This window comes from Macaca fascicularis, chromosome 1 (assembly GCF_037993035.2).
Source record: "Macaca fascicularis isolate 582-1 chromosome 1, T2T-MFA8v1.1".
In the NCBI taxonomy this organism is placed as follows: Eukaryota; Metazoa; Chordata; class Mammalia; order Primates; family Cercopithecidae; genus Macaca; species Macaca fascicularis.
Window position 1 is genome coordinate 200,141,297 of NC_088375.1, and position 13,446 is coordinate 200,154,742.

The 13,446-nt window shown below is 51.2% G+C and overlaps 1 long non-coding RNA gene across 1 annotated transcript in view; it reads left to right on the forward strand.

Moving 5' to 3' along the window:
- Positions 1-4,213: 4,213 nt before the first annotated feature.
- The window catches only part of LOC102127326 (uncharacterized), a 53,432-nt gene continuing 44,199 nt past the window's right edge, over positions 4,214-13,446 (forward strand). Inside the window, exon 1 of the long non-coding RNA XR_006693062.3 lies at positions 4,214-4,271. This is a non-coding gene — a long non-coding RNA (uncharacterized lncRNA). The remainder of the gene's footprint in view (positions 4,272-13,446) is intronic.

The window sequence follows — 13,446 nt, forward strand, 5'->3', positions numbered from 1 at the left end:
CTCCAGCCTCTCGGTGGACCCTTGGACCAACCCTTTGGTTTGAGGAATCCTGGGAAGGGGTGAGAATGACTTCCTGGAGATCCTGTGGGAGCCACTGCTTCTGGAGTGTCTCCGTTTTATCTCCATCTTCCCCTTCATGCCTTCCCTCTAGCCACGTGCCTAAGAGGGTGGGGTGGGCTGGCAGGTGAAGCCTGTAAGCACTGAAAATAGAGATGGAGAAGGCTCTGGTTTCCCCACCTCCTCAAGAAGCAGACTATAAATCTTGTATTTATATGAAACCCTCTTTCCACTTGTCTGTCATTCTTAAGGATTCAATTAAAAGAGAAAATCACCGATTCGCCTTCTACCCCTGGAGTGGGAAATGGCTCCCCCAAGATAATGGGATTCTTAGCAGAGCTGGCCCTGTGGCCGCCCCATGCCCCCTCCCTTTTCCAGCTTCCACCTTGTCATCATGCCAAACCAAGGTCAGCTTCTGGCCTGCAGTTTGCTTGACTTGACGATGAGGGGAAACCCTCTTGGGTGCCTGCTGGCTGTAGGGCATAGTCACAGCCCCTCTGGTGGCTCATGTGACTTACCTCTGATGAAGGCTGCAGCCTGCTTTTCCTGCCCCCTCCCAGTTTTGTTTTCCCAGCACACAGACTAAAGATCAACTCTTAGGGTACCTCTGCCCCTTTGATCCTCTCCAAGCTGTTTTCTCCACGTGCGGGAGGGTAGGAGGTCACAGTCTTTCCCACAGATGCGAGTCCTGTGTGTTTATAATTTGGTTGATTGATGACAAGGTGGATTGTTCAGCTGCTGTTGTCCCTAAAGCCCTGTCCTTGGCTGGCTCTCACCTCGCTGATATATGCTGGGGCCTTGATGGGCTCAGACCCCACCCCACCCCACTTCGCACCCTGCAATCCACTCTCCTCAAGAAGCTCAGCTCTGGAGCTAGACTGCTATTCAAAGCCCAGCACTGCCTCTCACAGCTGCAGTCCTTTGCAAGCTGCTTCTCAGTGTCTCCTGTGTCAAATGGGGCTAATGTATGACTTACAGGGTTATTGCGAGGATTCAAGGAAAACACACCAAAGCATCTGGAACAGTGGCTCACATATAGTTAGCACTAGGAAAAGTTGGTTATTGTGATTAGGAGTATTTTTTCCATTTCATACATTGAGCCACACTTTAGGACCCTGATTTCCCTCTGGGCTCTAAGAGGGGTGCTGGAGTGTAGTGGGGAAACAGGCCTACAGTAACCCTGTGGCCAACAGCTGGGGAACCATGAGGGTACCCTGATCCTCAGTCCTGAGGCCTGTTGGCTGTGCTGTTTGTTGCTTCTCTGCCCGTTTCACTGCCCCCCTCCGAGTCCCCAGGCCCTTCCTGGACTGCCTTGGTGTCTTGCAGCAATCCCAACCTGCACACAGCCTTGGCTGGCTCACTGATTGGCCTTCAGGCAGCGAGAGATTTCTGGAGGAGGCTGGAGAAGCTGAGGGTTGGCTGAGGGTGGCACTGAGCTGAGGGGACCCTGCTCGGGCTACTGTGGCTCTTGGGAGTGTATGCGGAGGGGGTCCCCCAGACTGTTGCTCATGACCCCCAGACAGGGGAAGCATGTTAGTTTGTCAGGGCTGCCGTAATGAAACACCGCAGAGTGGCTCACCAAGCACAGAGACTTATTTTCTCACCGTTCTGGAGGCTGGAAGTCAAAGATCAAGGGGCCAACTTGATTGGGTTTTTCTGAGGCCTCTCTCTCGGGCTTGCAGGTGGGCACCCTTTCGCTGCCTGTTTACATGGGCATCTCTCTGTGCCTGTGCACTCCTGGTATGTCCAAATTTCCTCTTAAAAAGACACCATCGGGTTAGATTAGGGCCCACCCTAATGGCCACATTTAACTTAATCTTGTCTTTAAAAGCCTATCTCCAAATACAGTCATATTATGAAGAAATATGAAGTTTAGGACTTCAACATATGAATCTTGTGGGGACACATTTCAGCAGTAACAGACAGACGACAGCAGCATGAAGCGGGCTGCTGCCGCTGGGGAACCCTCTGCATAGGAGAGTGGCTGCAGCCAGAGCCTTTAATGGGGAGGCGCTCAGCCCACCCTGGGGAGAGGCTGGTGTTGGGTCCTCCCTCTCTCCCACAAGAGGCCTTAGAGTCAGAACTAAATGCCTGAGGCCGGAAGGCTCTGTGAGCTGATTATCCCTGTGGTCTCTGGGGTGAAGGAACAGTCAGCAGGTCCCAGGCATTGTCCCATCCTTCCCCTGCCTTATCAGAGCCTCGACTCCCTTCCGCCTCCAGGCTGTGACCCAGGCTGTCCCCATGAGCAGTGACTTTGAAGGGGGTAACACCACCACCTTTGTTTTAGCTGAGCTCTGCAGCTCTCTACATACCCCACCTGGCAGGGAGTGGTTTAGAAAAAGCACTGAGAGTTCAAACATCACTTCTATTATTTTTTCCAGGAGATTTTCTTGTCTGACTGAGTTGGTTTAGGCTGATATTCTAGTAAAGACTTTCCTCTCTGAGTGCATGTGTTTTCTGATAAAAGCTGAGGGCGGGTTGGGAAGTGGCTCAGAAACTTTCTGGGAATCAGAATTGGCCATAGATGACAAGTAAGCGCTTTGCCTGGCCCTGAAGCCCACCTCCCCGTCAGTCTTTCATGCAGCCCTATTAGGTGGTCTTGAGATCATCTCAGGGTCCTATGATGGTGCACTGCCCTCACCCAGCATCCTGCATCTTCCTCTGGGGTCAGCAGTTCTAGGTCTCTCACGCCCTCTTGTCCCCCCAGGCCCAGAAGCCAGCATTGGAGGGGCAAGAAGGATGGATGCTTTAGGTCCAGCTGCCCGCTGCCTTCTGCCCAGCCAGGTCCACAGACTCCTAGGATTGCAGAGGTTCCCTGGCTTCTTGGAAAAGGGCTAGAAGGCAGCCATCCTGCTTTTCCTGTGGACTTCATTAGTCTTGGGAACCCAAGGCAGACGAATCCCGGAAAAGAAGGAGAAGGAAAACTGTGCCCACTGAGCTCCTTTAGGCTAAGTGTTGGGCTGGATGCTTTTGATATCTCATTTAATCCTCTCAGGAGCCCTGCAAAGCAGGGGTTGTTTTCTCCATTTTTTAGATGGGGAAACTGAGACTCAGGGGCTAAGTAACTGAATCGCATGTTGAGCGAGTGGTTGTGCTGGAAGCGAAGCCTAGGTCTGCGGGCTTTGGAGCTCTGTTCTACCTCCAGTGAAGCTGGCTGTTCCCCCCAGCTTCACTGTGCTTGTGCCCTTGGCCTTTCTTCCCCTTGGACAGTGGAGGGTGGAGGGTGGGAAAGTCAGTGGGGGCTTCCTCCCCTCCTCTTTCCTTTCATCTCCAGAGACCTCTTTGTTTTCCCTGATTCCTGGACACACTGGGCTCAGGGCTCCTGACTGACTGGGCTGCAGCTCTCAGATCTCCAATGACTAGGAGGGAATGAATGGGTTGTCACCTCTTGACCTGTACCCCCACCCCCACTACGTCTCCTACCCCAGTGACCACAATGGCCCGAGGCTAATTCAGTGCCGTCATTGTTGACCGTGGAGAACAATGCTCAGAGACAGGCTGCTGGCGGGACTGGTGCAGCCACCTGCCCACCTCCAGCACTGTTTCTCCTGTGCTAGGAAGTTGGGAGATGACTTTCCATGTATGAGATATGAGGGTCCTGAGAGCAGGTGTGAGAGGAGGGAGCAAACAGTAACCTCCCCATTCCCCCGTATCCAAACCATTTTCCAGTGCCAAGCAAGGCTATGGGTACTGTCGGCTTCCTCTTACTAGGCTGTGGGTCACATGGCTCCCCCTCTCACTAGCTGTGGGACCCTGGGCAAAGCCACTTAGCTTCTCTGTGTCCTAGTCTTTAATATAGGGATTTACTACCTCCTTCACCAAGTAACTGAGGAGAAAGCTCTTAGCATAATGCCTCATTCCATAGAAGACATCCGTTCTCCCTCTTGCCCCTGCTTTCCTGGTAACTGGCAGGTGCGCTTGATCTTTTGGGCCAGCTTCTGCTGGGAGGCAAGGTGCTGCGGGGAGGCACAACCTGGGAGAGCCTTTCCTGAGTCCAGCTGGAGCCAGAGATAAAGGAGGCCTCCCTGTTTCCCCAGCTCTCTTGCTTCGCTTTGCTTTTTGTAACACGGAGGAAGCTGAAGGCATTGTGATTATTGGCTCCGGGAAGATAAACTTGAAGGGTGACTTAATGAGCATTTGTAAACCTATCAAGGTTATCATTCAGGGCAGAGTGACCAGCGGACACGCGGAAATGGGTTTAGTATGCAGCAAAGGTATGTGAGTAGACATGAGAAAGCCTTTCCCAGCAGGAGAAGGCCTGGGAACTTGGAAGGGGGGTTGGGGGTGAGACTGAGGAAGCCTGTAAAATCTTTAAAAATAGGTCATTTTGTTCTGACCGGGCTTGGGTGGGGTTTGGTTAAGAGGAGAAGGGACAGGTCAGAGACCAGCCAGGAATTCACCCTTGAATCAGAAGTCAGGTGAGACTGGCTGGTGGCATCCTTAGGCAAGCAGAGTTGCATATTATAGGGGAGCCTGGGCTAGGGGGTAGACAGGGAAACCCTGCCTCTGCACCCACCCCCAGCTTTGCCTTGCTGTATTTTCAGAGACAGCACAGGAAGTGGGCCTTCACAATGTCAGGATACAGGAAACTATCGGACTATTGAAGGCCACTTCCTGTGAGCTGGTCATTCACATATATTTGTCACTGGCTATCAGGCCTTTTGGGCTCTGCCATTGTCTGGAGGGACTGCAAAAGACTAGGGGCCGCCAGCAGAGGCTTTTGGACACAGAATACACTATTGTGCTGAACTGGCAGCACCCCATGGGGTGGGGAGGAAAGTGGTGGGTAAGAAAGGGGACGCCTGGCTCTCATTGTCATTGGTTGCACAATGGGGTTGGGGGTTGGGTCCTCTCCTGCTCATGGGAGCCTGAACTTCTGGGAGATGAGATGGCTACACAGAAGCCTGGCTTTAGGCATGATACCAGAGTGAGGTGGAAAGGAGGTCCATCACTTTATTAGCAGCGATGGGCTTTCTAGATCTCTGCCAATGGTCAGTGTGACATAGCATGGGTTTGGAGTCAGGCAGACCTAGATTTTGAAGTCGTCCCTCACTGCTATCAGCGGTGCAGCTTTGCGCATATACCACCCTACCCCTCTGAGCTTTAGTCCTGCTCCTGTGAGATGAGGATAGTAAGAGCTGACTCATAGGGATGATCATTGCTTGAAATAATCAGTTGAAGTCTTTCACTTGGTACCTGGTACTTATTAGATGTCTAAGAAATGTGAGTTCCTTCTCCACCCTCATCTCCTTCCCTTGTAGCTCACTTCTGACCCTACTGCCTGGTCTGCCAGTGAGCAAGTGAATTAGTGACAGCAGGGCTATGAAGAGATATTTTAATATCAGCCCAAACAAAGCATTATTTCTGCCTTTTTTTATGCCAAGAATATCAAATAGACCATTAATTATCTGCACTAATGGATGGCACAGTCACAGATAATTTTTTCTGGCCATGTGCCTTTGGCCTTGTGTGTGAGTCTGGGTGTGTCTGATTTCTGGAAGTTCACATCAATGCAGTTGTAACAGGGCAGACCTGCTCTGGAGGAGGCGAGTTAGGGAACTGTCTAGCAGCCCATGAATTTGACCTGCTCAACTCTGAGACCCATCGCTGCCAGGAAGAGGCCACTCTCTTTCTCAGCTGTCTGATAGGTGGAAAACCATGGACTTTGGAGGCAGACACTTGGGTTCAGATCTTGACTCTGGCCCTAACTAATGGTGTGACAAGGAAAGTTATTTGACTTCTTTGAGTCTCTGTCTCTTTACTTATAATCTGAGCTTAATCATATTTACTTTGCAGGTCTCTGTGAAGATAAAATAAGGTAATGCACATGCTCCTCACCTAGTCATGTTTTCCTTCCATTTCTTTCCCTTCTCCTCTTGTCTCTGTCACTCAGCCCTACCCTGAGCAGAGATCCCTTTCTAATCATTGCTGGTGTACAGATATAGTTAAGTGTTTGGACTTGAGGATCCTACTGCCCTACAGCATAGGAGAACCAGGCCTGTGTTCAATGTGGTAGCCATTAGCCACATGTGACTATTTAAAGTAATATGAACACAAATGAAAAATTAGCTCCTAACTGGCCACACGTGGCTAGTGGCTAGTGTATTGGACGGTGGGGACCGACATTTCTATCACTGCAGAATGTCCTATTGAATGGTGCTGAGTGAGAGGGTGTGATATAACCGTGGAACCTGATAAGTGGAAGGAAATAAATTAATGAGGAAAAAGGATTTGGGTGACTGAGAACTGAGTGACATAGTATCCCTCTACTATTTGGAGCGTCTATGGGGTTTGGATTCTTGATATTGGTTCTTTTTTTCCATTGGTGGAGTTAATCCAGTGCACACTTGGTCTAACACTCAAATGCCAGGAACTTCTGGGGCTGGACGGAGAAAGCTGCCCAAGCAGGCCCTGTGCTCCATGGATGGGTCATGGCCAGGCCTTACTGACTAACAGAGTTTGCCTTGTGTTCTATGGCCCCCATACAGGTGTAAATTGTGACTGCTTAGGCCCAGGGAAGACACAACTGCCCTAGGACTCTTTATCCCAACACCTGCCACTCTGGATTCTTCCCTTTGTCCCCCATCCTTGGCACAGAAACCATAGACAATCACATGGCTTTTCCCTAATGTCAATGACAGACTCATCCCCCAATCGTCGATTGTAGTTCCAGCATGTGGCTCGAAGTCTCTCCCTCCTCTGCTATAGGCACCGATCTTACCACTCTTAGCCAGGCTGCTCCCTGAGCCTCCATGGGCTGCGGGCTCTGGAATTATTAGCTTTGTTGCCAACATCCTGGTGTGCATAAGTCCTGGGCACCCCCAGACCAAAGCCATCTAACCTCAGCTGCACATTCCCAGTTTATACAGTTTATCAGCCCTGCTTTGCTTCCTGACACTGATTAGCCTTGTCAGCGTCCCTCTCTGCTCCCCTCGGAGGAGCGGGGTCGGGTGTCTGTACTCCTAAGCTCTGGACTGGGATCCTGCTCTGAACACGCCTGTTTCCTGAAACCCTAATTCTGAAATCTGTCTGCTGTGAACATCAAAATGGCCTCAAGATATCAGCATTGGGCTGGATCTTGCCTTTGGAATAACTCACCCTCCCTGCCCCGTCCCACCTTCCTGTCCTTTCCCATCAGCTGTACCAACAGTGGAGGCTCAGCAAGCCTGGCACCTGAGGCCATGGGTGTTGGACAGGTCTAGGAAGGCCCTGTGGGCTGGTCTACTATGGTAGGTTCCCAGACAGTCACAGCAGTTAGAATTCATAGGAGCTTGGCAGGTGACACGGTTAGGAGCCTATCTGGGATCACATGTGAGGCCAAGTTTCCCCCAAACGTGGGAGGGATCAGTGTCTCTAGCCCAGAGTATGTTCTGCTCCCATTGCTCATTTCATAGTTGTAGATCTTGAGGCAAAGAAAAGAGAACTGGTTGCACAAGGCCACCCTGGGGTGTCTGAGTAGTGATCAAGCATCCAGGTTGTTTCTGAAGTCTGCTAGCCCTTTTCATTCAAGCCTGGGTCACTGTCTTGCTCTGTAGCATAGAACAAGCTGTTCTCTTGTCCCCATCTGATCTCTTCCTCTTTCCCTCCCTACCCATGTGAAGTTGTGTGAGAAAGGTGGTCCACGGGCACCAGGTTTCCAAAGACACTGGCAATTGCCTCACCACCAATTCTTACCTCCACCCCACCTGACTGCCAGCCAAGGGGTGGTGGTATCCGGGGAGGGATCTCGATCCCAGAAACAAACAATGTCACTGCCCGTGCCATTGTTGGGAGAAACCCAAGGGACAGTCTAACGGGGGCCTCCCTCTACCTCCCCACCCCCCAGGGCTTTTCTTTTCCCTGGTGCTGCTGCCCTTTGTCCTTCCTATCTTGGGATGGATGGGAAAGGGCATATGGGGGCTGGATAGGGCTTTAGGCAAGTGACCAAAATCCAACTCGTTCAGGCAAAAAGACCTTACTAGTTCCCAGGGCAGCTTTGGCAACAGACGTGAGATTCCCTAGTACTGTCTCCCTGCCCCTCACCTCCGCATCTCTCTCTGGGGTGGCCCCAACCTCTCCCGGCAGACCTATTTCTTCCAGGTGGAGGAAAGCAGGGCCACTGATAACCCCCAGGTCGTCTGTGTTCCAGGTTCTGTCAGTCACAGGAGAGGGCTGACTATCAAATTTGGTTTCTAAATCCAAAAATCCTAAAGAAGGGACACACTAGCCCAGGTACTTGTGTCCCTTGACTACTAAATAGTGTCTGGGAAGAAGACGTGTTAGGTAAGACGAGGCAGCTTCTGCAATGGCCTGTGGTTGGGGTCACAGTTCCCAGAGAAGGCACATGGTTCCTCAGATGATGTTCCAAGAAGGAACAGGTGTGACAGTTGCTCTTGGGCAGGGCAGGGGTTTGCAGGGATGGACTCAGCCTTCTCTGCTTTGGTGATTTCTTTCTTTTCTTTTCTTTTCTTTTTGAGATGGAGTCTTGCTCTGTTGCCCAGGCTGGAGAACATGTGGTGTGATCTCGGCTCACTGCAACCTCCGCCTCCTGGGTTCAAGCGATTCCCCTGCCTTAGCCTCCTGAGTAGCTGAGATTACAGGCGCGTGCCACCATGCCTGGCTAATTTTTGTATTTTTAATAGAGATGGGGTTTCATCATGTTGGTCAGGTTGGTCTCAAACTCCTGACCTAGTGATCCACCCACCTCGGCCTCCCAAAGTGCTGGGATTACAGCTGTAAGCCACCGCACCCGGCTGGTCATTTCTTAGAAGTGCACTAACCTTAAAAATGGAACTGAGGTGAGGTCTGGAAACGGGTGTTAAGAGTGGCCCAAGTAGCCTGGTGTCTTGGAAAGTATGTGGCTGTAGAGCCAGGCTCGAGAGACCAAGGCTAGGCATTAGCTCCACCCCCGCAAGTGACTTGGCCTTTCTGATCCCATCTCTAAAAGTGCACGAGATGTGAGTTTCCCTGACCTCATCAACCTGTGGATTCAAATGAAATCACACTGGCTTTAATGTTCTACTTTTTCTGCCTCATATTCCTCCCCATTTCTAGAACCCCAGACTACTGCCTACTCAGAGAGACCCCGGGCTACCTCTCATGTGCGCACAGGCTGCTAGTTCATGACTGGCCCTGGCTTGCAAGCTACAGAAGGGCTGTAGGGCCCCTGGAGGAATTGTTACTCCATCTGTGTCCAGTGCTGTCCTGGTGCCCTCAAACTTGCAGACAGCCCGGGTTCCAGGTGGCACCATATTTCCATTGGTCTTTATTGAACTGGAGCCATTTGAAGCTCCATGAAGGCGGCGGGAGAAGGTTCCTTTTACCACATCCAGATCATACCTTGTCACTGGCCCCCAAAGCAGCTCAGCTGGTGAGCATTCTCTCACAAAATCCCCCAGGAAAGAAAGTTATTTGGCCTCTGCCAGAAGATCCCCTGTCTCTTCCTGAGGTGCTGCCCTAGTCCTAGGAGCTGGGCCAGAGAAGGGTCATCTGGCCCTGACCTCCTCCAGAGGCCTGCCTCCTGCACACTCCTTCCATATCAGACCCTTCCCTTGTAAATATATGCTGGGAGGAGCAGATGCTGGCCTTTCCACATATCAGATATACCCGGCTCTGAATCCTGACTTGCCATATCTGGAAAGCCCTTCTTCATCAGAATTACAGTGTCCTTTTAGAAGGATTGTTGTGTGGATTAAGGGAGACACAGGATATGTGCTCAACAAATGTTAGTTCCATTGCTCTCCTATTAGGAAGGCGGGGATGCTAGCACCCCTTATCTGTGCAGCTGCTTGGAAACCAGGGGAGTAGGGGAGCAGACCCTGAAGGCCAGGAAGGCCTGGCATGGCTTGGCCAATGAAGCTGGCATTCATCCAGCCCAGCAACTCTTCTATGGACTTTTCACAGGAGCTCCACGGGTCCAAATGTGGTGGAATCAAAGATCCTAACTGGTGGTTAGATGGGCCAGGGTATGAGACCAAAGGTCATGGAGAGGTAATCCTGGCTGAGATGTGGGCTGGAAACCTCCAACATAGGAGGCGAGCAAGAGAATATACATCTTTTTTTCTTTTTCTTTTCTTTTTTTTTTTTTGAGATGGAGTCTCGCTCTGTCGCCCAGGCTGGAGTGCAGTGGCCAGATCTCAGCTCACTGCAAGCTCTGCCTCCCGGGTTCATGCCATTCTCCAGCCTCAGCCTCCGGAGTAGCTGGGACTACAGGCGCCCACCACCTCGCCCGGCTAGTTTTTTTGTATTTTTTAGGAGAGACGGGGTTTCACCGTGTTAGCCAGGATGGTCTCGATCTCCTGACCTCGTGATCCACCCGTCTCGGCCTCCCAAAGTGCTGGGATTACAGGCTTAAGCCACCGCGCCCGGCCCCCTTTTTTTTTTTTTTTTTTTTTTTGAGATGGAGTCTTGCTCTGTCGCCCAGGCTTGGAGTGCAGTGGCGTGATCTCGGCTAACTGCAACCTCTGCCTCCCGGGTTCAAGCAATTCTGCCTCAGCCTCCTGAGTAGGTGGGATTATAGTGCCTGCCACCATGCCCGGCTAATTTTTGTATTTTTAGAAGAGATGGGATTTCACCATGTTTGCCAGGCTGGTCTCGAACTCCTGACTTCAAGTGATCCACCACCTTGGCCTCTCAAAGTGTTGGAATTATAGGCGTGAGCCACTGTGCCCAGCCCAAGAATGTACATTTTGGGCACCCTGAAAACCGGTGTTTCACCTGGACTGCCCCTGCAGCAGGTGCATCTGCCCTGCTGCAGATGAAAGCCCAGCTTCCCTCCCGGGCAGGAGTCCTTCTGCGGCAGCCCCGTTGGTGGTCACTCAGCTACTGCTAGGATGCTTCTGAAATCAGGTCCATCGAATAGGAATGACCTGTGCTCTAGATTCAAAGCCATCTCCATGTGTTGGAATGAGAAAAGTCTAACAGGGGTAGAGGGTAAAATAACAAACTGCATAAAGACAGGATGGGGAGAGCTGGTTTAAAGATAGTTAATCTAAAAAGCAACCTTGGGGGCTGGCACTTTGTGAGCCCTGTAATCCCAGCACTTTGGGAGGCCCAGGTGGGTGGATCACTTGAGGTCAGGAGTTGAAGACCAGCCTGGCCAACATGGTGAAACCTCATTTCTACAAAAAATACAAAAATTAGCTGGGGATGGTGGTGTGTGCCTGTAATCCCAGCTGCTCAGGAGGCTGAGGCAGGAGAAATGCTTGAACCTAGGAGGCAGAGTTTGCAGTGAGCCAAGATTGCACCACTGAATTCCAGCCTGGGTGACAAAGTGAGACTCTGTCTCAAAAAAAAAAAAAAAAAAAAAAAAAAAAAGCAACCTTGGCGGAGGCTCAGGGGTGGGGACAGGGACTCCACAAGGGGGCAGGGGAAAAGGACTAGGCTGAAGTCATTGAGCAGTCACTTGGGAAGTGTGAGAGCTTCCTGAAAGGAGGTGTCCTCCTCAGTGAGATGTTCTCGGTTCTGGGAACCAGGCCTAACTGTCCCCCAACCCCTCCCCCGTTCCTTAGGAAAGGCCTCCAGAGAAAGTTCTTTCTGGATCACTCAGTCCCCAGTAAAAGTTGGGACTAGTTCATTGACCCATAAAGGGATACATGGAGGTGGTGTCCTTGGGGACCAGGCGGGATAAGGAATCAAGTGGAAACTGCTCCAGGAACACTGAAGCTGGTAGCTTCCCAGAGGAGGTGGCTTGTAACCTCAAGAAGGCTCATAGCTGCCCTTTGCCTGAGTACCTAAGATAGGGAGGTGGCCACTGTGCCCTGCTGTGCCCGTCCGGCCTTCAATGCCCATGTAGAGACACATGGAAACCCAGGATTAGCCACATGGGTGAGTTGAGGTGCAGTTGTCCACATGGGCACGGACAAGGGCACACGCACACCCGTATGCAGAAACGGACCCTGACATATGCACACCAGCGCCTTCCCATCTTCAGCCACTCTCGCTCTGGAGAATTCATCCAGGCCCAGGACTGCTTGACCCCTCCTTCTCTGTCCTCACACCCAGACTCCAGCCAGCCCCACCCCTGAGAAAGTACAGCTCAGGGGTCCCCAGGGCTGCACAGGAAATGCTTTGCACACTACGGGTCAGCCAGGCTATTTTCTGTCCCAGGACTGGAGGGAGGTTGGGCCGGGAGCAGCCACTCACGACACAATCAGCTATTTTCTGCCTCTTTCTCTGTAGCTTTTTCTCTGCCTCTACCATTTGCAGTCAGTGTTTCTCTGTCTCTCTGTGTCCCTGTCCTGTCCCTGTATTTTTCCTTTAGGCCTCAGGGTCTTTTGACCCAGTGCCTTTGCTGCATTTCACCCAGTGATCATCTATGTACCCCATAAAACTCGGTTCAGTGCCACCTCTTCCAGAAAGCTCTCTCTGACCCCTCACTCCAGTCCAATTTGGATGCCCTTTCCCTTTGCTCCCAGAGCTCTGCGCAGAAAAGCTCTCTGAGCTCTGGGTGGTTGCGGATGCAGTTCGCCCCTGCTTCCCCAGGTGGACTGTGAGAAACTTGAGGGGAGGTGCCCTGTCTTTTTCTTCGTTGTTTTTTGAGACAGGGTCTCGCTGTGTTGTCCATGCTGGAGTTCTGTGGTATGATTATGGCTCACTGCATCCTTGATCTCCTGGGTTCAAGCCATTCTCCCACCTCAGCTTCCCAAGTAGTTGGGACCACAGGCACATGCCACCATGACCAGTTAAATTTTAAATTATTTTAGAGATGGGGTCTTGCTATGTTGCCCAGGCTGCTCTAAAACTCCTGAGCTTAAGCACATCTTCCTGCCTCAGTCTCTCAGAGTGCTGAGATTATAAGCACAGGTGACCTGTCGTAATGACTATTTGTCAGCATCTGTACACATAGGTATACGTTCATACCTGCATCCACGTTCACTTCATTTATTCATTTACTTGTATACTGGAAGACTCTACTGTGATGATTAAAAGCCCAGACTCTGGAGTCAGACTGCCTGAATTACCATCTCAGCTGTGTGACCTTGGGCAAGTTGTTTAAACTCCTTGTGTCTCAGTTTCCTCTACTATATAGTGGGGATGATACCAGTATCTACTGCACTGAGTTGTTGGGAGGGTGAAGCAAATTAATACATGTGAAGCACTAACAATAGTCCCTGGCCCACTGCAGGTACTCCCACATGTTAGCTGTGTTCTTATTTCACAAGTGATAAGATGGAGAAAATTGCATTTACCAGTACTTCCCTCAGGGAGCACACTGTCTGCTTGGGAAGGATGCTTTGACTAGTTGCTTGTCAAAGGATATATGCTTGAGTAACAACAAATGGTTGCTGAACTCTTTATTTAAAGAGGGTAGGCTGAATGCGGTGGTTCACGCCTGTTATGCCAGCACTTTGGGAGGCCGAGGTGGGCAGATAACTCGAGGTCAGGAGTTCGAGACCAGCCTGGCCAACA